The sequence below is a fragment of the Tachypleus tridentatus genome, chromosome 8, assembly GCF_004210375.1.
Source record: "Tachypleus tridentatus isolate NWPU-2018 chromosome 8, ASM421037v1, whole genome shotgun sequence".
NCBI lineage: Eukaryota > Metazoa > Arthropoda > Merostomata > Xiphosura > Limulidae > Tachypleus > Tachypleus tridentatus.
Window position 1 is genome coordinate 26112964 of NC_134832.1, and position 24444 is coordinate 26137407.

At 34.9% G+C, this 24444-nt stretch overlaps 1 protein-coding gene across 6 annotated transcripts in view; it reads right to left on the reverse strand.

Moving 5' to 3' along the window:
- Positions 1 to 24444, reverse strand: part of LOC143222020 (Krueppel-like factor 6) — a 116492-nt gene that overhangs the window by 88449 nt on the left and 3599 nt on the right. Inside the window, exon 1 of one of the 6 annotated variants that reach the window (XR_013011919.1) lies at positions 447 to 468. The exons of the other annotated variants lie outside the window; for them this stretch is intronic. The gene's annotated coding sequence lies outside the window, so the exon portion shown is untranslated. Of the gene's footprint in view, positions 1 to 446; positions 469 to 24444 lie in introns of those variants that run through there. 6 annotated transcript variants of the gene reach the window in all.

Genomic DNA, 24444 nt, shown 5'->3' on the forward strand with positions numbered 1-24444 from the left:
CTTGGGCTATTCTTTTACCAACGAATAGTGAGATTGATCGTCATATTCTAAAGCCCCCACAGCTTAGGGGGCGAGCATGTTTGGTGTGACGGGGATATTGCGTCCAAGTTTCAGACGCACGAGTGTTTTCTCTGTCTATTAAAATATCTAAAGACTTCTAATTGCATGGAACGAGTAAATGAAAAAGTATAGCCCATTTAATACTGTAGCATGATATGCTCTATTCACAAATTAACAAAGTTAATAATGTAGCATGATATGCTGTATTCACAAGTTAGCAAAGTTAATAATGTAGCATGATATGCTGTATTCACAAGTTAGCAAAGTTAATGAAGAAGCATAATATAGCGTATTCACAAGTTCAACCAGATAATTTCTTGTAGATGTGCTTGCAGTGTGAGTGTGCAGGTAAATAACATGTAACCAGACTTTATCAATCCACTTACCTTCTTCTAACCATGGTGTTAAGACGAGAAGAATGTAACACCGGGATGGTTGTAGAAAATATACAAATTTCAAGAGAATATTAATTATATCATGTATTACTCTTTCAGCCTTACTAAGATGGTTTTTGAAAATTTTAATAGCACAGGTAACCTCTCTGACATATTTGGTTTACTGGGATCGTTTTGGACTCAAAACAATATATGGGTCACTCATGAATACGATTCTTTCCTTAAAGACAAAAGAAACGCGAAGTTATTGTATCCAAGGGTACGAATCGTGATGGAAATTACTTACGCATTCTAGACTTGGGTGGATCCTAAATGCATTGTCAAGTGATCCCTCTTCGCAAGAACTAGCCGAAACCGGAAGTCTTTTGACGGATGTGACGCATTCTAAGATACTGAAACAGTTAATACTAGTACATTCAACCGTCAATCTTTCATTCCATTTATAACATCGAAACTGAGTTTGTATGTTTTCTTGTTTATTTTTGTTGCAGTGTGTATTATAGGTATCCATCCACATGTACACTAAAGTAAAGCATGAATCAATATGTCATCGGCAATATGTACGCTTTGCGTATACTGACATTGATAAATCATTTAGTCTTCTTATTGGCTCACTTATCTATTTGATGTTTTGTGTTGTTATCGCAAAATTATGTGGCAATATTATGTGTGTATGGCTGATTGAAATTTCTGACGGAAGTATAGATAAGAGATGGTAAAGTGTGGCAGACCTGACAAACATAGAGTTAGGAAGTGGCTCATGCAGTAGGAAGGAGATATGCTATCACACAACTACTGTTTTTATGAGAGGCGGTTGTTATAGCTGTAATCCTTTCACAACACAGAAAGTCGCCTGTATAGGATGTATACAGCTTAAGTTCGAGTTCAGGCTGTAACACACGTCTCGATTTTAATTAAACACAGTCGCTACAACTGACACTATAATAATGAATATCGAGAGACGTGTTCAAACAAAAATCAGTGGTGTTTAACTTGCTGTTTGTACACCCACAACGGTAGGCCTAGCCCTTTGAAAAGTCATTCGAATGCGCTAACGATATCGAATATTTTCACAATTTTGCTAATTTTTTTATTTGACTCTCTGCAAGAAAAGATATGTCGTCTACCAACAGAAGACATAAAAACAAACCACTTATTAGGGCTAATGCAATACAGTCTGCCTCTGCTGGTGGTCAGTGCATCAGGTATATTATTAATTTGTTTGTGGCACTGAACATGTGCATAAGTATCCACGCTGAAAAATGTCATTTTCTTCCTTTCTGAATATGACACTAGTTTCTTTACAGATGTTGTAAGGTCTTCTATAACAGAGCTTGAATTTGGTTTTAATCTCGTGGGAACTAATAACATGATGAGTTTGTAAGGTAGAAAATTTGGAATACTTTGTGTCTCGTTTAAACTTTTTACTTCACAATTTCTGGTTTGGATAATTACAGAATAGCTGGAGAGACACCATTTGCATACTTTATTTTTTTTAATTTGTAAATAAAATTCTTGTCTTATGCCATAATGAAAAAACTGTATTCGTTTTTATCTGAGAATACTACACTATAAACTAAACGGTCGTGGATGGTGAACTGCATTACTCTACGACCGTCATTTCTACAGTAAGGCCATCAGGAATTGTTAGTTCACTGGACTCAGTAGAGACTTTAAAACAACTGGAATTGTTATCAGTACTGTTCAAGGTCGTAAAGTCTTGCTTCGACCAGGCTACTGATCACACACTTTGGCTGAACTTTGAGGTCACTAGAATAGACAGCAACACTAGGCAGAGACTGTACCCTAAATAGATTAAATAACGTTTCCTATCACTACCGATGATTCATAGATCCGTTGGAGTAATTGTTCAAATATCGTGTTACGATACATCATTCTAAATGGACGAAATATTTTATACACTGATACAATATTTAGCTCAGATGTATGACATTTCATTACTGGAAACGGACTAACTTTTCAGAGCAGGATAATATACAGTTTTATATTGCCAGGATTGTAATGGACTATTTTCAAAAGGAAACCACAGGTGCCTGGCAACTAAAACACTGTGTTCAAAATTCCATACATTAACTCTGCTGTCCCCTGTGTACGGTAACGTCAGAGATTTTAGTACTGGATAAATTAGAAGAGGACAGGATGCTTCATAGCGTCTTCCGCCGACTGACCAGAGTTATGTCCCGCACGTGCAGGCACTTTCATGCCAGGAAAACCACAGTCATATATACCTTTTTTTGATATGTGACGTTTTAGAAAAATTGATTCAATGATACATTATCTCTGACCGCGAAGGTTTGAGGGTTGCAATAGAAGACATATTATCACTTAATCTTATTCACTAATTCTATTCAGTGATTTAATGGCGTTTTTAAGAAAACACTATAATGACATCTTGTTATTCATTTGGTTTAAGAATAATTTAGCTTTAAGATATTGTCCTAGAAACGTTTGTAGCAATTTACTACATTATAAATGTGCATTAAACGGCTGTTTTGTCTATATATTTTCAATAAAATTCCCAATTTCTTTGTTACAAGAAGTGCATTATTAGCGAAGTAAAAGTTATTATTTTTTCGTGGTTTGAAAATGAATAAGGTAGATATCATTCATATGGTGTCTGGAATTGTTGTATCTAGAATACATAAGGTATCACTCACTAAACCCCACAAACATAATATTATCTGCACTTACCGATCACGCTGTAAACAGACTTATAACTTACAGTACGATATTTATGTCATTAGATAACGTGATGTAACATTACTAAGATGAACTGGGATAACATATACACATATGTAAATATATAGTAAGAATATACATAGGAAATATAGTTCAATATGAGACTGAATCATGATATGGTGAAATAAAAAACAAGAACAACAACAAAGAGCGGGTTAAAAGGTTTTTGTGCACACACTGTATTCTAGGGATTAGGTAAGACCATGTTAATAGTTCCTCCTACGTCAAGTTTCCTCCTACATACAAGCGTGATCTAAGTAATTCCGCCCTATATGATTTCTTTCAAGCTTTAATCACGCTATTCAATTTCAGCACTGATTAATATATATTCAGTTTGCTATTAGAAGTAAGTCGTTTCTCTTCTCCGCTATTCAATACATTGGAGGCTGTAACATTTGTTAGAGACTGCTAGTTAAGCTGACATTTTGATATAAGTTTATATGGAAGCTCATTTTCATAACACTTGTGTGATTTTAATATGCACTTTAATGTACTTTCTTACATAAGAATCCAATTCTTAAGGTACCCTATGGATACAAAGTAGCATATAATTATTCTTGAATATAACTGTATCTAAAGTCATTGTTGGAGCATGACAATTTTTACACTTTCCATTAGTGACTGGTATATGATCGTAGGTATAAACAATATATATATATATGTGTGTGTGTGTATATGAGAGAGAGAGAGGAAGAGAAATATAAAGAACTAGATAACAGGTATGAGAACTTTAATGGTCTGGAACTACCTGTTGAATGAAAATGGAACAATGTTTCTGTTTCTACACCAAGACCTTCTTTATGTCCTTGTACATTCACGTTAATTCTCGGGATGTATTTAGGCTACAGAATATTAGGGACACTCATGAATAGAAAGTATCTTTTCACCCCTCTCGTGACTTATAAGATGTTATTGGAATTCTTCGCAAAGAAAGAAAAGAAAGAAAGAAAAAAGGTGACGAGTGTGTTACAACTCTAGGATAGAGCTTCCTATCAGCAGCACAGAGTGCTAATTTCCTACTAATATCATAGACAGTGCTGGCTTTCTACCATTAAAATAATTAAATTGGTAGTCAACCCTCTCAGGCTTTTTAATGACTGGAAAATCCTCGATATGCTACCTACTTCTATTACCGTGTTATATACATATATTAAGAAAATATTTCAGATCACTGGATCGGTGATAAACTACAATAACGGGAGATCATGAAAAACACGATTCTTACAGTTAAACCTAATTTAACTTCTTTCCTTTTGCTGTGGAAAGAGAATTTCGGTTACCTAGAGCAAAGCGTTTTTCTCAAGAGAACAGAGGTATTAGTTCGTGTGACTGATATTTTCTTCTGTCTTTCACTGTACAGTTGTTTTACTGTAATGATTACGGCTCCATAATATTTTAATTTTGTTTCATTTTCCAAATTTAATTTTAAACTTCAAATATTATTGTTGACACTTCAACACCAATGTTAGTAAATGAAAATAGTAAAAATTACATTACTCTGACGTCAATAGCCCAACCTGGTGAAACAGTAAATTTTTATAAGCCTAACAACGCTGATTAATTTCAGGCTTGACCACAGATGTTTGTTTCTCATAATCCGCTTAATTAGTTCATCATGTTTTAAATCAGATGTGTATAAAATAAGTATCTCAGAGCTATTTTTATATTCCACAAGAGCATCACATTCAATACCAGAACTCATCAGCTGGAGAGAACCACGACAATCAAAAGTATCCGTGAAATCCTATTTCCATACAATACAGAACAAAATGCCTTTATAAGCTATAATGGTGGAGTAAAGTTTTTTACGTCTCACTGTTTTTAATGACGTTTTTTTTATTCTAATTAATACGTATAATTTTGAAACTTCTTTTTATTGTTGTTTTTGTTTACACTTCATTAACTTGATTGCACGAGTGATACGTTCCTTAGATCTCTCCCTTACAAACAACTACTTCTAAAACTTTTATTTTTCTTAAGTCTCAATCGTATGGTTTCCAACCATAAAGACGTCACTGCTGTTAATAAAGTTAAGTTCAATAACACTTGAACATAAGGGACAGATATTCTGTAATTAATAAAGTCATGTTTAAACCAACACCTTAAGAGAGGAATAGACTTTCCAGTGTCTAGATTTCTGTATATCATTTTAAAATATAAAACTAGATCCATTTTTACTCATTCTTTCTCTTTAAGTACTTTTTTTTTCGCGAGGACAATGGCAAGTCTTCGAATTTACAACATTAAAATCAGGGATTGGATTCCTCTCGGTGGACACAGCAGACAGCCCGATGTGGCTTTTCTATAAGAAAAATACACACACACAATTACTTTTTTATTATTTGTTCCTTAAATATTAGAATAAATAAGTGAAAGTGTTTATGTAACTGTGTGTATGAAGAGTAACTTGCAAATTAGCCACAATTTCTTTGCAAATGACTACATGATTCAAAGTCATGATCAAGCGGTAAATTTCAGAAGAAGTTTTCAATGTTTTCCATAACAGCAGAAAATTTCGTTAACAGAATGTTATCTCATACCCCAAGCTAATTAGAACCAAGTTCTCATCCGTAAAATAAAGACTACGATTAAGAAAGAGAATTATCCGACCCATCACCAAAACTACCACCGCAATAAAGCGGGTATCGTTTAAAAGGTAAATGAACAGGGATTTGGAATTAACAAGTACTTACAAGTCAAATAATTGGAAACTTCCAACTTCATCTCCAAAACAATGGTCGTTTCTCTGAGAATGATAGCTTAAGAAAACGGAATCATAACATTCCTCATCAGCCACATATCTTTAATTCAGCAACTTCAACGGAATTATTTATGTCTGTTTGTCTAAGACAGTGACATATTTATCAGAACTGCACAAGAGAACTAGAAAAACAAATGATATGGCTGCTTACTGGAGAAGTCTCACCTCTTGGAAATATCGCTGTCTGGTGATTCTTAAGAAGCCGGTAGAGCATGGTTTCCAAGGAAAGCACGTCTTCTGCATACGTTTGACAAACTAAACTTTATCATCCTTTCCAAAAATTAAAGCTGGTCGCCCTACATTATTCCAGGCACACAAGCATGTATCTTTACAGCAAACCAGAAAACGGTATAAAAGAATATTTAGAGGCCATACGATTGGTTTGGTTTGTTTAGAATTTCGCGCAAGCCTACTGGAGGGCTATCTGCTCTAGTCGTCTCTACTTTAGCAGTGTAAACCTAGTGGGAAGGCAGCTAGTCATCACCATCCACCGCCAACTCTTAGGCTACTCGTTTACCAATAAATAGTGGGATTGACCGTCACGTTATAACGCCCTCACGGTTGAAAGGGCGAGTACGTTTGGTGTGACTGGGATTCGAACACGCAACGCTCATATTACGAGTTGAGTGCCTCAACCACCTGGTCATGCCGGGCCGAGGCCATACGAAATAGTCTACAAGGTAGCATAGTTTTACATTACTAGGGATTTAGGCCGGAAATAAAACATGGAATTCTTGATGACGATTGAAATAAAAATATATCTCAGAACAGCTTTTTTGATCTGAAGATGACCTAGGAAGGTCGAAACGTTGTTCTCTCCTTATCAGTAAAAGTATTAGTGCCCATACTGGCCGTTCCGAGATATTAAATATGGAATTAATACTTATATTTATCGAAAGCATTGTCGCCTAATGGTACAGAGGTATATCTGTGGACTTAAAGCGCTAAAAACTAGGTTTCTACACCCATGGTGGACAGATCTTTGTGCTTAATTACAAATAGTATCGTAAGTATTGTTACGATGCATAAAACCAAAACACTATTAAGATAGTGACAGTGGTCATTCTCAGCACTATGAGGCAACGTTACAACTACATTTCTCTGTGTAGAACCAAAAATTTTATATTTTCTATTATTAATTATATTTATATTGTTTTGATAAAATATGTCTTTTTGCGACTTCCAAGCACAATTTCGTTGTAAAAGAAAAATTCTGAAAATTAAAATTGAATCATGAAATAACATTAAATCACCTTCACCAGCATAACTAAATTACCTGCTCATGTTTTCAACAATAAAGTTAAAACTACATTTCACATGAAACATTTACAATATATTACTGCTTCTGCAGTATTATTAGTGCCGTAAAGAAATTTAATATAAACACATGAGAAATTATTTCATATAACCCAAGCATTTTTTATTTTAGTGTACATTTTTGGGCACGTAAAATATGGTGTGGTAATGTTTAGTTACGTTTAGGTATCGAACACATGCCATTAAATTCCTGTATTTATTCGTGTAAATAAAATATATATTATGAATATTTATATCAACTGAAGACTGCTGTAAAAGCTATTCTCTTCAGCATTACAACGTTCTACAGAAGACTCCTATGGTTACAAATATCACGTGACCACACGTCCTGGAAGTGTTGGTGATCTCCACCCAAACGTGTACAATGCAACCAGTTGAATACCAGAATTTCCCGCTTCCGGTTTCATGGAATGTTGTTATATTATATATAATATAGTTCGTTGAAAATAAAATTTTTGACTAAATGTTGTAGAATTTACCATGTTTAAGAGGGGGAGATTCATTAGACGACTACCACGACAGAGGTGTGCAATAAAATATTTAAAAAGAAATTGTATCAGTGGAACATACACGAAAAGTGTTGATAATTTCCACAGTTACTCAGATAAAGTTGAAAATACAAATATTGTGGCTAAGCAAGGTTTACATGATTAGTTTACAGTGTGTCCGAAAATTATGTGATACACTACAATCTTAAACTATGAAAAGACAGTAACAAATAAGAACTTATGGATGAAGGTATATGTATATAGTTTTTCGTCACACATCATTTGTCACGTAATCCGTTTTCTTGGTCCTTGAGAAATTGAGTTAATATTCGATTCATTTCCATATGTTGACCATCATATTGGGCATAACAATATTCTATTCACATAGTGTCTTCAGGTCAGTCACCTTTATCTTGTAGACGATATCCTTCACATAACTCAAGAGGAAAAGTTCAAGGAGGGTGATGTCTGGCGACCTTGCCGGATCTAAGATTTATTCCTGTGGTTTTCTGATAGTTGAAGCTGACAGGTCCACTTCTGGCTATAATTATTATCTCTTGGGTATTTTTACTCTTTGTATAATATCTTTTTAGTGAAAATGTCGATTTTATCTCTGCTGTACACAGGATGTGCATAGCCTTCTCTGTCGCCATGTTTGTTAATGACGTATTTGGTGGTCACGCATGGATTACGCATAATTACATTTATTATTGCAAACAAACAAACAAACAAACAAACAAACAAACAAACAAACAAACAAACAAACAAACAAACAAACAAACAAACAAACAAACAAACAAAATCTCTATATACATGTCCTTTATCTACTACAAACAGAAGTTATTAACTGCTACTGTTTTGTCGTGTTTACATTTGTAATACTATATATGATATTCGGACACCCTGTACATCAGTCTTGGAAAGAAAAAAATGCTTATTCTAACCCACTAACCCTCTAATCCATAGTTAGATAGTTTATTCAACTATCCGATTCAATATTGCTGAAAATGATTAAATTATAAATATAAAAAAGACGCATGACGGTTTGAAAGTTTTGTTATTTAGTTAAATTTATACAACTGGAAAACACTCACATTCTTTACAGAACAAATGTCTGGGTGAGTTATCAAACTGCACCACCTGTTAAAAACATACAATCAAAACTTTAAACAGACTAGAAAATACACGTAGAGTCAGATTCGGAAGAGAAAAGTCACGTAAACGTGTTATGTTTGTTTATCCATTCAACAAGCAATTACATGGTTCACACGTAAAGTATACCATGAACTTGCATATAAATTTAAAAACTAGTCAAACTATAGCTTCACACACGTTTGAAGACACTTCAGTGGCTCAGCGATAAGTGTAAAGGGTTATAACGCTAAAAATTGGTTTTCGATGCCCGTGGTAGGCACATTACAGATAGTCTATTCTGTAGTTTTGAGCTTAACTACAAATAAACAGAATTACAACGTTAAAATCCAAGGTGTGATTCACGGGTGAACAGAGCGAAAATACCTATTATGTAGCTTTGTAACAACAGATATCAAGATATTAAATACTCAAAGACTTGAACACTGATACTTCCGATTGTTTCTAGGATTTTGTTAAAATAAGGAAATTATCATCATGTTATCTTTTCGCAACCCTCTGTCAAAGTCCAGGTAAAGTTGCTCCAGTAATTTGTAAGAATATGTGCCCTAAATGTAAGATTGTTTGTTTGGAATATCGCGCAAAGCTACACGAAGGCTATCTGCACTAGCCGTTCCTAACTTAGCCGTGTAAGACGTGTAAGAAGGCAGTTAGTCATCACCACCCACCGCCAACTCTTGGGCTACTCTTTTACCAATGAGTAGTGGGATTGACCGCACATTATAATGTTCTTACGGCTGAAAGGGCGAGTATTTTTGGTGTTAAGGGGATTCGAACCCGAGACCCTCGGAATACGAGTCGATCGCACAAACCATCTGGCACGATATGATTACCAAGGAACTCTTATTGTATCAGAGTATTTTCTTTTATAAAATACGTTACCTTTTTGTGTTGCTAACAGTTTCTTTTTTCCTTCCCTTGTAGAATGTGTTAAACAAGTGTACGAATTGGCAATCATTAAGCAATTTCTTTCCCAACCTCTTTCACTTTAATGGTATAATGGTAATGTTTTACATTACATTATGAAAACCCTAACAAGTAAAATATGTCAGCTACTTCTACAGTCACTACTGGCACTTTTATTTCTGTAAAATTTATATTTTATTTCTGACGCTTTTTTCAATGTAGAGTGACACTGTGACAGCTCCAAAACAATTCTAGTTAATGTGACGTACTTTTTACACTTAGTTAAATAATCAGATCTTTATTTTATCGTGTTTAAAAACATAGATAAACAAAGTTTGTGGCCCGACATGGCCAGGTGGTTAAGACACTTGACTCATAATCTGAGGGTCGCCGGTTGGAATTCCCGTTGCACCAAACGTGCTTGCTCTTTCAGCCGTGTGGGCGTTATTATGTGAAGGTCAGTCCCACTATTCGTTGGTAAAAGGGTGGCCCAAGAGTTGGTGGTGGGTGGTGATGACTAGTTGCCTTCCCTCTAGTCTTACACTGGTAAATTAGGGACGGCTAGCACAGATTGCCCTTGTGTAGCTTTGCGCGAAATTCAAGACAAACCAAACAAATGTTTATTAAAAGTTTAGCTTATTTAGAAAGTATTATAAGTACAATAAAAAACGAACCTCATGTCGCTTCTTTTTTAAATTTTTTCCTATAAACAATTGGATCTTCAAATCTCAATTCCTGAAGTTGTCCAATGAAGGTTAGATTGACAAAATATGTTAGGTGGTACTCCAAGCAAAATTTAAAGGAACAAACGTTAATATTACGTTCACGTTGAAATATAAGTAACACAATTTACAAGAGTAGCTGAACTAATAGCTGATCTTAACATACCACTCAGTACGGTTACAGTGAAGCAGGACAGTGATTTCTGTATAAAATACAACCGTATTATTTGTCTTGCCTACGCTTGTTCTAGTCAGTGTTTTCCAAGTAGTTAATAAATGTTGAGATGTATAGGATTAGTTTCATGCACTGAAACTCACATTTAATTACCTAAAGAAAAGTTACAACATCTGTTGACAACTAATAATAGAATGTGCATTTAACTCCTGTACGAAAACAAACTTTTAAAATTATTTATAATTCAAGCTTTAAAATTTAAATCAACCATTTAGCATGATGGTCTGTATATGTGTGTGTGCGCATGCACGCACGCTAATGAAACGTTCTTGAATAGATGTGGACCATGGGGAAATATGCTACTTTTTTTAATCATATTTTCAATCTAATATTCCTTTTTCGTATGTCATTCACTGCAGATGGTTAACGCAGCAGAATGTCCTAAACATTAAATACCGTCTAGACTGAGAACATCTAAAGCATCATCATTAAATACATCTTCTGAAGATAGTTCATTATGTTACAATCTTAGCTCAGAGTATACAGCGTGGTTGATTCAACGAAAATCAACTCTCATTCAAGCATAGCATTCGTATTCCAGGAATTAGTAGTGCAAGCATTCATAGCTGAAGCCGTGGTTTGGTTTTTCGGGTTTAAATGTAAATAAATATATCAGAAATATTACACACAGTCAAATATCAGCAGATTTTGATAAAGGTGACTAAAATGATGAAATATTTACTGAATTCAGAGTTACATTCTGCAGTTCAATCATCTCTAATTTGTTACTGATGGTCCTAAGAAATGAATAGTCACAATTGGTGCAGTTCAATGTAAAATATAAGAGCAAACATGCGGAGATTATTGTATAATACAATGAATGGGCCACTGCCAAAGTTTTTTTTATTGTATATAACACGTCATATTTATTTGCAACTTTGTTTAGGCCCCTGGTGGTTCAATGGTAAGTCTGGGACTTATAACGCTAAAAGCCTGGTTTCAATACTTGTGGCAGACAGAACATAGAGAGCTCATTGCATATTTTCGCTTAACAGCGAACAAGTTAATTATTCAATACCCATTTATTTACAAAACAAAGTTATTATTCATAGAAAGAAGATCCAGTATGGCCACGTGGTTATGGCGCTCGACTCGTAATCTGAGGGTCGCGAGTTCGAATCTCTGTCACGCCAAACATGCTCACTCTTTCAGCGTGGGGGCGGTATAAACATCACGGTCAATTCCATTATTCGTTGAGAAAAGAGTGGCCCAAGAGTTGGCAATAGGTGGTGATGACTAGCTGGCTTCACTCTAGTCTTACACACCAAACAAACTTTATTCGAACATATTCAGGAATATTATTCAAACATGTTCCTGAAGGAGTTCTGTACTTATTATTCATAGAAAGAAGATCCAGTATGGCCACGTGGTTATGGCGCTCGACTCGTAATCTGAGGGTCGCGAGTTCGAATCTCTGTCACGCCAAACATGCTCACTCTTTCAGCGTGGGGGCGGTATAAACATCACGGTCAATTCCATTATTCGTTGAGAAAAGAGTGGCCCAAGAGTTGGCAATAGGTGGTGATGACTAGCTGGCTTCACTCTAGTCTTACACACCAAACAAACTTTATTCGAACATATTCAGGAATATTATTCAAACATGTTCCTGAAGGAGTTCTGTACTTAGATAATGTTCTTTTGAACAGCACTTTACTACTTGTAAGCTATAATTCATGAATTATCCCTTTGAAGTAATGTTACATATCATAATGTTCATCCTATAGAACAAATACCCCTTTTTCAGGCTTTTGTGTTGCTTCACTCACGTGACGTGGGCCACACTGAAGCAAAAGCGTTGTAAAGGTTTGTAAAAGTTTGTATGATATGGGAGTTTATCTCCCCTTGAATATGAATAGTGAGGATGATTACCGATTTAATAAATCTAGTATTGTCAGATATTACAATAGGATTTTGATCCCCCTTGAAAAGGTAGTACAGACACAACTGATGAGTTAGTATACAATCATGCAGTCTCTTACCACATGAAGATATGAACTTCCTCAGTCTAGCAGCCAAAACGTTTAAACTTGTACTAGGTGAAACTGTCATATTCATAACGTCTTGACTGTTTGTGTAAGAAATGAAGGTTACTTTTATGTGTTTTACACTCGCGTTTGAGCCTTTGTTGTCCGCTTTCAGTTTATTCATTCACAAACAAGGCCTTCTAAACCTCCCATACCGCAGATTTGCAATATAGTTTTGCCTTATAATACCATGATTAAGTTGTTTAGTGCTCGTAATGGTGGATTTGTTTTCTTTCAATTTGTCTGGAAAGTGCTTCTTTGTTTCGTTTACCTTTCTGCTTGCGTTGAGTTTTAAAATTGTGATCATGGTAGATAAGTTTCTAAAGCCCATATTCAACTTCCGGTAAATATGATGGAACTGCATTTCAAGTAAGGGAAAAGTCTAAGTCTAACAGTGCAAGAAGAACAAATCTCCTCTTTTGAACAGAGGTCTCTTTTAACAGCCATAGTGGAAGCTACGCCAACACTTATTATAGACTTTTTAAGGACAAAATAGTTAAAAATGACATGAGGGATTCTGTTTCTTACACCAGCTCTTCTGTGTTCAGTAATGTTTGGCAGCAGGGATGAGTCATGATGATGTTGTCCTGTCTGAGTATCTCAAGACCAAATTGTGTGATTTATTTTGTGACCCCTACGCAACCCATGGTTATTCTGGCATTACCAAATGCTCTCTGGATCACTTACGACCATGGATAGATGTGAGGTGCATGTTATTAATAAAACGTAAGAAGTAGAGCAACAAACATTTTACCATGATGCTGAGAATCTCTTGAATAATCAGGGAACCTCCATGCCAAAAGGCATACAGAAAATGTCATGAGACCATTTCTGGTAATAGAAATATGTGTAGAATGAAATGACAGAGTATATCCCTCATTCGAGAGCCCCGCATTCATTAGGATATACATGGAGGAAGAAAAGAACCTTGCCCAATCACTTATAAAGTCTCAAGAACGCAGGCGGTGAGACGTTAGTATCTCTTTGTCATTCTGTTTTACACTGGTAGTGAAATGAAACAGTTTATTTCAACAGTTTTAAAAGGATAACTGAGAAGGTTCTGGAACAGTTATTTTTGATTTTATGAAATAATAGGTTCAAGGCTTTAATGCTTAGGCCTTACCAGAAACTGAGTGTTTATCTAGACAATATAAGTATGCCATCTATGAATCATGGAAAGCCCTTATCAAAAGTTCTTAGAGGGTACAAAGTAAACCCATGCAACATCACATGAGGCTTAAGGACAACATTTCTATTCAAATCTGTTTTTGTTTTGATATGGTTCGAGGGCGGTTACATTAAACTAAATGCTGAAAACAATAAACAAGAGCAGTGATTATTGTAGCCAATTCTGCTACTGAACAGTTTTAAGGGTCAAAATGACCAGCAAGGCTCGACCACAATGATATCCAACAGTTTTGCTGCTGCAGATGTCACAAAGTGTTGTGTTGTAGCTGTCATAATTCTCTATAAAACAAAAGGGATTCACAGATATAGTTCTTACAACTGTATAATTTATACAGTAGGAGATCTCCTCCAAAGCTGCTTAGATCGTGATAGATATAAATTCATTTTGGATTCGCTTGCCAAGACCTTGGATGTGGGTTGTCAAGATTCTGAGAGCAGTAAGTACAAATTGTGATTTAGATGATGTTGCAGCATAAACCAAGAGGGTCAAGAACAAGCAGTGACTGCAGCTGTTCCTGCTAATTTAAAGTGAAGCCATTTAACATAAACTTTATTATGGCAGATGGCAATACGCTAAATGTTAACAGAGAGATGTATTTCTGACCAGACCTCGGTTCTGTCGCTCATCGTACGAAAGTATTCATTTCTGATTTTAGTTTGGGCATTGTTATCTTAAGAATGGAACTACTAGAGAAATTGTTAACCAGTTTCATCTAAACAAAAGATGAACTGTAGTTCAACAAAATAACAATCTCTTGCTTATAAGACTGTCTTAAAATAAAGCCAACTGCATAGATTTATGTTGAAAAATAGAACGTATCAATTTCCACTTGCTAGGAGGTTCTATGGCATGTTGATTCTATCTATTTCAGAGATAGAATCAATATCAGAACAAACACTAAATATTCTGCCCGAAAATGAGACTGCATTTGCAATAATTAATTATATGCGTGAATGTGAACGTTGTGCCAATACAGATACGTATTCAGTTATTCAGATTCTAGTTGAAATGGTTATCGGAAAGAAAATGGATGTAAAATGTCAGAAACCAGTTGTAGAACTGGAATCATTGTAACTTTATCACACCCAGAAAACAGACTTTTCTTTTACGAGGTGACTGGTTAAAGTATGTGTTACCATTCTAAGCTCAATCTAGAGGAAGAAACTCAGTTCATCATATCATTCAATAAGTTTGTTGAATGCTTGTAGAGATAGAGAACCATTGGAATAGGGCTCTAAGGAGCATAATGTTTACCCATGTCCTATAGAACAACAACTGGTTTATTTTGATTTTGTATTTTGAGTTTATCCTACTTCCATTCTACTTAATATTATGCACTATTCACTACTACTAAATTATTTTAAAAGTATAATGAATGCGTTCTTTTTTTTATCCGACATTTTTATTTCATTTTGTTCAGATTACTAATTCTGCGTCTTGTATTAACTTATAGTGCTTTGTGTCTGATCCTATTCTTTTTAATTGTGAATACCACATTCCTACTTAACCCTTCTATACTATGTTCTGGTCTCTAAATGGAGGCGTGGGTTCGAATCCCACTTCTGACAACACGTTTGGCCCGGCATGACTAAGCGTGTTAAGGCGTGCGACTCGTAATCTGAGGGTCGCGGGTTCGCATCCCCATCGCGCCAAACATGCTCGCCCTTTCAGCCGTGGGGCGTTATAATGTTACGGTCAATCCCACTATTCGTTGGTAAAAGAGTGGCCCAAGAGTTGGCGGTGGGTGGTGATGACTAGTTGCCTTCCCTCTGGTCTTACACTGCTAAATTAGGGACGGCTAGCACAAATAGCCCTCGAGTAGCTTTGTGCGAAATTCAAAAACAAAACAAATTGTACTATGTGTTATTTCTTTCTTTGGTTTGGTTTGTTTTGAATTTCACGCAAAGCTAGACGAGGGCTATCTGCGCTAGCCATCTCTAATTTAGCAGTGTAAGACTAGAGGGAAGGCAGTTAGTCATCACCACCCACCGCCAACTCTTGGGCTATTCTTTTACCAACGAATAGTGGGATTGACCATCACATTATAAGTGAGACTTGACTGCGTTGGGATCTTTAGAAGGATAAAATGCCACAGACAGCAAAGTATTACAATTAAAACGACATAAAAAAGTGATAGAGAAAGACTGGATTATGTAAACTCACGCGCGCATACGTTTGTTCCTTAATAACTGATGCATGCAGAGAAGTTAAAACGAATCACGTTGTGTTAATGTTGTCACTTTTAAATTAGAGATAATATTAGTTATATCACCGTAATTGGAAAATTATGAAAATGATTTTCACCTCTGCTAGAATGCATAAACAGAACATATTCATTCGGTGAATTAATTAAAAGTTTCTGACACGTTAAGAAAAACCATCAAAGTTCACAGATTTGAGATGTAAATAATGAAGCTGGTCTTAGGAGAGTATTTAAAATAATAATTATCATGAAAAACTTAGTGAAAAGTTAGGGTTGAAACGAGTCATGATAATCTATTATTACAAAAGATGTTGTAATATTAAATGGATAATAACGCAATAAAATTACATTTTATTGTAAACATCAAAGACTTCAAACGTCTTCTGAGTTACACATGTATTAAGTTTAGCGTGACGCCTGTAGGTCAGTGCTATGTTTAAGGATTTACATCGCTAAAATTCGGGATTCGATTCCCCCGCGGTAGATATAACGCATATGGCCCATTGTGGCGCTAAAACAATAACATATGTTAATATATGAAGTGAAACACTCCACGTCTTTCATTTAAAAATTACAATATCGTGATAGAATAATTTCATATTATCATTTCATCAATATAATAACATAGTCTGGTTGATACTTCAGACATCAAACATAGTCAAATGTATTTCTCATTTAAGTATCCGAGAATTACTCTGCGCGTTTCCTCACTTGCTCATTTCGAGATTTTTTAGAAAACGTTGATAGGTTCAGGGTAGACTTACCTGTTACAGTAATGTCACAACCTTGACAGTGCCCAACAGTTAGACTCTTGCAGCTATTTTGAATGTAAATAAGTGAAATCATAGTGTAGGGTCACTGTTTAGAATTAATATAATTTGTTTGTTTTGTTTTTAATTTCGCGCAAAGCTACATGAGGGCTATCTGCGTTAGCCGTTCCTAATTTTGCAGTGTAAGACTAGATGGAAGGCAGCTAGTCATTGCCACCCACCGCCAACTCTTGGACTACTCTTTTACCAATGAATAATGGGATTCGAACCCGCCATCCTCAGATTACGAGTCGATTGCCTTAACCACCTGGCCGTGCCGGGCCAACTAATATAATCTGTTCTATCTGTATGTTTTGTGTGTGTTTATAGATTCTGAGAGTGAGACTTGTGCTTATTTCAACACTCAAGGACATTCTTGGCTATCCTGTTGTGAGGAGGTCCAAGAACTTGTTTTTCACCCTCCAAACTTTAAAGTTAAATACGTTTCAGGTTTGGTTAACTTTAAAGCTGGTTGGTGAGACAAACTCAAAGACCTGTTGTTTGGTCTAATCTGTTATCCACATAACTTTCGAGCAAAGAACAAACGAGAAGCAGTCTGGGGTGGTGAAACTGAGGGTTTTCTTGTTTGTTTGTAAAAATGGATTTTATTTTATATCGTATTTTCTTGTTCCGGTCAAATTAGAAACAAAGAAACATATTTGTTAATTTCATGATAGAGATATTTCATTCCACTTAAATTCTTTAAAATCTTTCACAAATCAGTATGTGTATTTTATCATATATGCCCAGTTATCTAATTTAAACATACTACTTTGTGAGAACAAAGTGGTTGTTGTGGCAGACAAAGAGTGCAGAATGCTTAAACATATCCATGAATGATTCATCAATCTGACAATGCATAGCAAGCTTTCAGCCTTTGCTTTATGCAACGGTGACATTTAGGAAACCTAAAAACATGTATAGTGTTTTGTTTTTGTATCAGCTGTTTTGTACGTGTGTTTTATTTTAATTTCTGTTCTCCTCACATTTTTTTCCTTTGGTCGCAAAGAATTATATTAACAATGGGATATCAAAGTTTTCAGTGCGAAATGAATTAAAATTTACACAAGTACACTTTAAATTAAAATACTCACCTATTTCATTTCCTCAGGTGTATAATACCTAAACGTCAATCGAGAACTTGTGACTTCAATGACCACTACCTTGTATATAAATAATTAATCATTCGCAAAGCATTACATGTTAACCAACTTAAATAAAACCTATGAAATGTTATTTGAGTTACGCTATTTTACTTGCAAATAAAGAGGGCTAAAAATATTATCCAGCATGCCTTTATGAGATTTGATAGATCCGGATTCCTCTGACATTTTTTATGAAACCTGACATGCTCTGATTTCTCTGGTATTTTTAATGGCATTTGATACACTCATTCCTATGGCATTTCTTTATCAGATTTAATATCCACGAATCCCTTTACAAGATTTGAAATACCCAGATTCTCTGATGTTTTTTACAAGGTTTGATATATCAAGATTTCTTTAGCACTTCATCGTGGGTTTTAATATATTGAAATTCCTTTGATATTTACTTTATAATGTTTGATATACCCAGGTTCTTCTGACATTTGGCCCGGCATGGCTAGGGGGGTTAAGGCGTTCGAGGCGTAATCTGAGGGTCGCGGGTTCGAATCTCAGTCGCACCAAACATGCTCGCCCTTTCAGCCGTGGGGGCGTTATAATGTGACGGTGAATCCCATTATTCATTGGCAAAAGAGTAGCCTAAGAGTTGGCGTTGGGTGGTGATGACTAGCTGCCTTCCCTCCAATTTTATACTGCAAAATTAGGGACGATAAGCGCAGATAGCCCTCATGTAACTTTGCGCGAAATTCAAAAAACAAACAAACATCTTCTGACATTTCTTTATGAAATTTGATATACTTAGATTTCTTTGGCATTTCTTTGTGGAATTTGATATATTCAGCTTCCGAGATTTTATGAGATCTGATGTACTCAAATTATTTGACATTTTTTACGAGGTTTGATACCTACAGATTTCTCTTCTGACATTTCTTTGTGAAATTTGACATACTCAGATTCCTTTGACACTTTCTTCACGAGATTTGATATACTCTGACATTGTGTTTATGAGGTATGATGTACCATTATTCTTTTTTTTTCATATGCTGAGAAATCAGTACAAATGAGACCTCGATTAAGAGAAAAAACAACAACAAAAACAAATAATCAAAAACTGGATGTTTAATTGTAAAATATGTTTGAAATTGTGTCATTATGACAATTCTATTTTTATTCTTTTCATATAAACCTATTATTTTGTAGTTTTTCATTATAACTTTCTTACAGTTTGTTCTTTTTTTGTTATTAAACACAAGTTTACACAAAAGACTATGTATGCTTTGCTAACCTTAGATATGGAAACTCAGTTGCTAAGAGTATAAATCCGCAGGCATCTCGCTATGCCAATGGAGAGCGATTATTTTCTTGACGTTGAACAAAAAATTCGATGTCATTATTTATATTTATTATAAATATTACAGTTAGTATTTGTTATATTGTCTATCTAAAGATAGTGTTTGTAGTTTACTAAATCTGCAGTTAATAAATAGTACTGATTTACATTTGACTTATTATGAAATTCATTTATTAGCCCCCTCCCTACAAATTTGCTGGATCTGCCAGGTCATCCTGCAGATGTGGCTGCTCTCCAACTATTCTGAAATAAAGACTTTTCCAAATAAAGAGGTTAAATACCGTCTTTTGAACTAGGAAACTAATGCTGATAGAATAAACAAAATGTACTTAAGAAATGAACATGAAACGCTTCTCGGGCCCGGCATGGCGAAGTGGTTAAGGCACTCGACCTGTAATCCGAGGCTCGCGAGTTCGAATCTCCGTCACACCAAACATGCTTGCCCTATCAGCTGTAGGGGCGTTATGATGTTATGGTCAGTTCCACTATTCGCTAGCAAAAAGTGGCCCAAGAGTTGGCGGTGGGTTGTGATGACTAGCTATCTTCTCTCTAGTCTTACACCGTTAAATTAGGGACGGCAAGTGCAGATAGCCCTCGTGTAGCTTTGCGCGAAATTGAAAACAAACCAACCCAAACGCTTCTTGTTCTTGTAAGCATGGTAAAGCATGTACAAGAGAATGAGATTCATTACTACACGATAAAACATATAGAAGCTTCTCGAGAATCTGATTGTTTGACTTGTCACAATAAATTATTGTTGACTATATAAACGGCTTACAGCATTTTCAATGCGTGTGTAATATTGTACTAAGAGAGACGCTTTATAGTTTACTAATAATTTGAAAACAAGAACTAAGAATAAAATATATATAAATTTCCCAGTGATTAGAAAAGCGTTTACAAAAATCTACCAGTATCAAAAACACACAGTGTCAATGTTTAGTTTTGTATTACTTTTATATATTTCAAACACTATATATGTATTATAATGGTGAAACGAAGTCCAGGTATAAAATAATTCAAAAGTGCTCAAGTGACACATATGTTCAAAGTGAATTTTACGCAAGCGCAATATAATAACGTTTCAAAGAAAGATCTCAAACATGATTGTTTATTACCTAGACAACGAGGTTGCCATGGAAGCAAGTTCATGCGGCGCCTGATTGGCTGACATTTTTATGTCGTTCCCAAATTTGTTTATGATGTCAACTTTCTAATCGAAGTTTGTTTAGTTACTCTATTACTAGTGTAACAATTGAGAACATGTCGCACAAGTTATCGCCTAACCAGAAAAATAATTTAGTATTCCTAATTACGTTAAAAATATAAAATTCACTGAAAATATGAATCAACTAAAATCTTGAGATAGGAAGAAAAACACACTAAAAGATCAAATAACCACCAGTAAGAGTTGACTAGCTAAAAAACAATTTTCCAGAGCATTCTGCTTTTGTCTTATAAAGAATCAGCGTGTTATATAGCAGTTGTTCTTATCTCGCATAGAACATAAAATTAACAGAATCTTAAATAAGTAACGTGTGATAAACTGAAATTCTATAATAATCATGTAGTTGACATATGTTAGTTCTATAATAACTATGAGTAAATGCTAGTATTTTTGTAAGTATAAAGGTGTAACTGGGAACCATTAGTGGGTATCTCTTGATATACAGACATTGCGGCTTCCCCACTTTGTTTTTTTGTTACAAGTTACAGCTTTTATAATAAGCACAATTTGTTTTTAGAACAGATACTACGTTTTGATCATTGGCGCAGTCTTTCTCAAGTACACAAGTTTTAATGGTAAAGAAAAATATTCAAATCCACATTCAACAATCTAAAAATGTATTTAAACTTTAGAACTGATAAAGGTGTTGGTGTCAGTCCGTGTGAATTGAGAGATTATTCATTTATGGCTGCACAGAAAAAAAATAGGCAAACAAAACATAAATAAAAATAAAAACATACCGAGTATAACATGACACATAGATTCGTTTTCGCTCGTGCAATGAAAATTAAACGCGTGTAAAAATTTATATAGCGAACTCACTCCACTAAAAAACATATACAAAATAAAGTATTACAATTGCTCAGTGTTTTACATTGGTGAAACTTGAAGATCAGGTTACAAGAACACCAAAAATCCATTTCCCAAGTTCATGAACAACAACAACCACAACTTTACTGAGCAAAACGTCACAGCATCAAATCTTGAACATGACATTAACATAAAAAATCAGATAATTCTTCTTAATACAATTAAACGGTCTTACTCAGACTCATATCGATATGTCTCTGGTGGCTTATAATCTAAATATTTTTAGTCATATGCAAATATTTTACATATTTCATACTTTTTTATATTTAGTCTCTTTCTGTTCAGCTACAATTAAGCTAGATGTGCTTCCACAGGGTCCCCGAATGTGTTCTGTTTCAAGAGTAAGTAAAACCCAAATTACGACTAACAGATCCCTTTGTTTCTTGACTTTGAAATCCATATGTAGTATGCTGTATTGTAGCCTAAAGAAGGTATAATTCTTCTCGTGATTCATGGTTTGTGCGCATATTACTGACGTCACGACAGTACGAATTGCCACGATAAGCGTCCGTTAGGTAACATCATTTTAGTGTCAAATGACTGATAGATAACACACTGCAGTGGTTTTTTCTTTAGGCGATCCTTCCAGGAGGCCTGTGCTAATGCCCCGAAAGGTAATAACATAGGCCTGTTATGGTTTTATTATATTGAAATGTTTACAGGTTCTCAGTAAATTCTGTGTGTTGAATCCAAAAATGATATCCATTTTCCTTCATTACGTACAGACTTTTCACAAAACGTCGTATGTACTTTTACTTAAGCAAATCATTATTATTGAAATAATGATATGTTTAAAATGTTGACAACCTCTGGCTATAGATTTCTCTAGATCAGTCGCGACGTTATCGATCGTTCTAGAAGTCACAAGAAACACACCGTTAGTATATAAACGGTTAACAGACCGCGTGATGCGTCATTTCTGGGTAGTATTGTTAGTGCTTGCTCTTTAACACTATTTTTCTTTTCAACATTATTTATTCGTCCTTATAGCAACAAGAGGTTGTGTAAATATTACGTTTGTGGTAAACTTGTTGTAAAGAAACAGAAACAAAACATCATAGAATTTGTTAAAAAGTGTATTTATTTTGTTTTGTTTTTTTAATTTCGCGCAAAACTACACGAGGGCTATCTGCGCTAGCCGTCCCTAATTTAGCAGTGTAAAACTAGAGAGAAGGCAGCTAGTCAACGCCACCCACTGTCAATTCTTGGGCTACTCTTTTACCAATGAATAGTCGGATTGACCATCACCTTATAACGCCCCCACGGCTGAAATAGCTAGCATGTTTGGTGTGATGGGGATTCAAACCCGCGACCCTCAGATAACGAGTCGAGTGCCTTAACCATTTGGCCATGCTAAACCTATTTATTCTGTAATAGAACTTCGGGACCGATATAAACCATGGGCTCCGTACAAAGTTTCCACCGTTTGTGTTGAAGAGTTGAGACAATGGACTAAAGATAAGAAAAAGGTTTTGCCTTTTAAAATTTTAATGATCTGGCGTGAGACTAGAAACCACGGAGATGACTGCTATTTCTGCTCATATAATGTCCAAGGCTATAACATTTGAAATAAAAAGTAAATTTCTTGTCCAAACCTTAAATCTACAATATCACCTGTTGCTCATGGACCTGTTGTACCTGTACCTGCTCCACTGGAGACTCTTGATACAGGTTTATTTTATTCTGAATCTGATATCATTAGAACTGATGATAGAAATTGTTTCAACCTGAAATGTCTGGTGAACCAGAACTTTACACACCAGGTGAACTTAATGATCTGCAGAGAGATCTGGACCTTCCAAAGGATTGTTAAGAAATTTTGGGGCCCAGACTTCGGCCTAAAAGAACTTACTTTCTCAAGAAATATACATTTTTTCTTCACAATTTATAAAAAAAAAATATGTACCTGATAGAAGAAAAAGAATATTATTTTCGAACTCTGCGTAGCTGAATTATGAAAAATTTATCATTAAAACAAAAAAAAAAAATTTATGAAGTTTAAACTCGCAGGCCTATGTAATCTTTTAATTTCCGCGGATTAATATACACATACATAAGTGACCAATTTCAGTTCTAAAATTTAAATATATTGTTAGATTGTTTAATGTGGATTTAAATGCTAATACCTTCTTTACCGTTAAAAACTTGTGTACCTGAGAATGTTTGCGCCAGTAATCGAAAGGTCGTATCTCTTCTTAAAACAAATCGTTCTTAATGTAATAGTTGTAGCATATAACAAAAAAATACTTGAGTAGGAAGTAAACTTAAAAACCAATCTATTAATTCCCCGCTTTTTGTTTTATTCAAACAGCATTGAGCTTTACACCGATAATTTTGACATTGTAGTTAGGATTCGAAATAAATACAATAAGTACAGTCTGAAATATTTAAAATATCACGAGAGAATCTAACCTTGGTATCCTCATCTAAAAAAAATTAAATTATCTGATAAGAACATTTAACATGTGCAAGAACAAACAGCCAAGCTAGGGTAAAGGGATCAGTTACACAAAGATGTGTGTGTTTTCTTATAGCAAAGCCACATTGGGTTATCTGCTCAGTCCACTGAAGTGAATCTAACCCCTTATTTTATCGTTGCAAATCCGAAGAATTACCGCTGTACCAGTGGGAAGCATTAGAAAGGGTCAAATTATATAAAAGACCAATATTTGTAAATATGTAATGTTAAAGTATATATATTAAATAAGAAACAACAGACGAAAATTTGGTTTCCTTTTTTTTATAGTCATGTTGCTACTTATTTCATTTGCAATAAACGGGTAGGGGAGATATTCAACAATGTTTTCTTATTTAATTTATTCACACTTACATTACATGTATACAAGGTTTTCCCTTTTATACAACTATTTA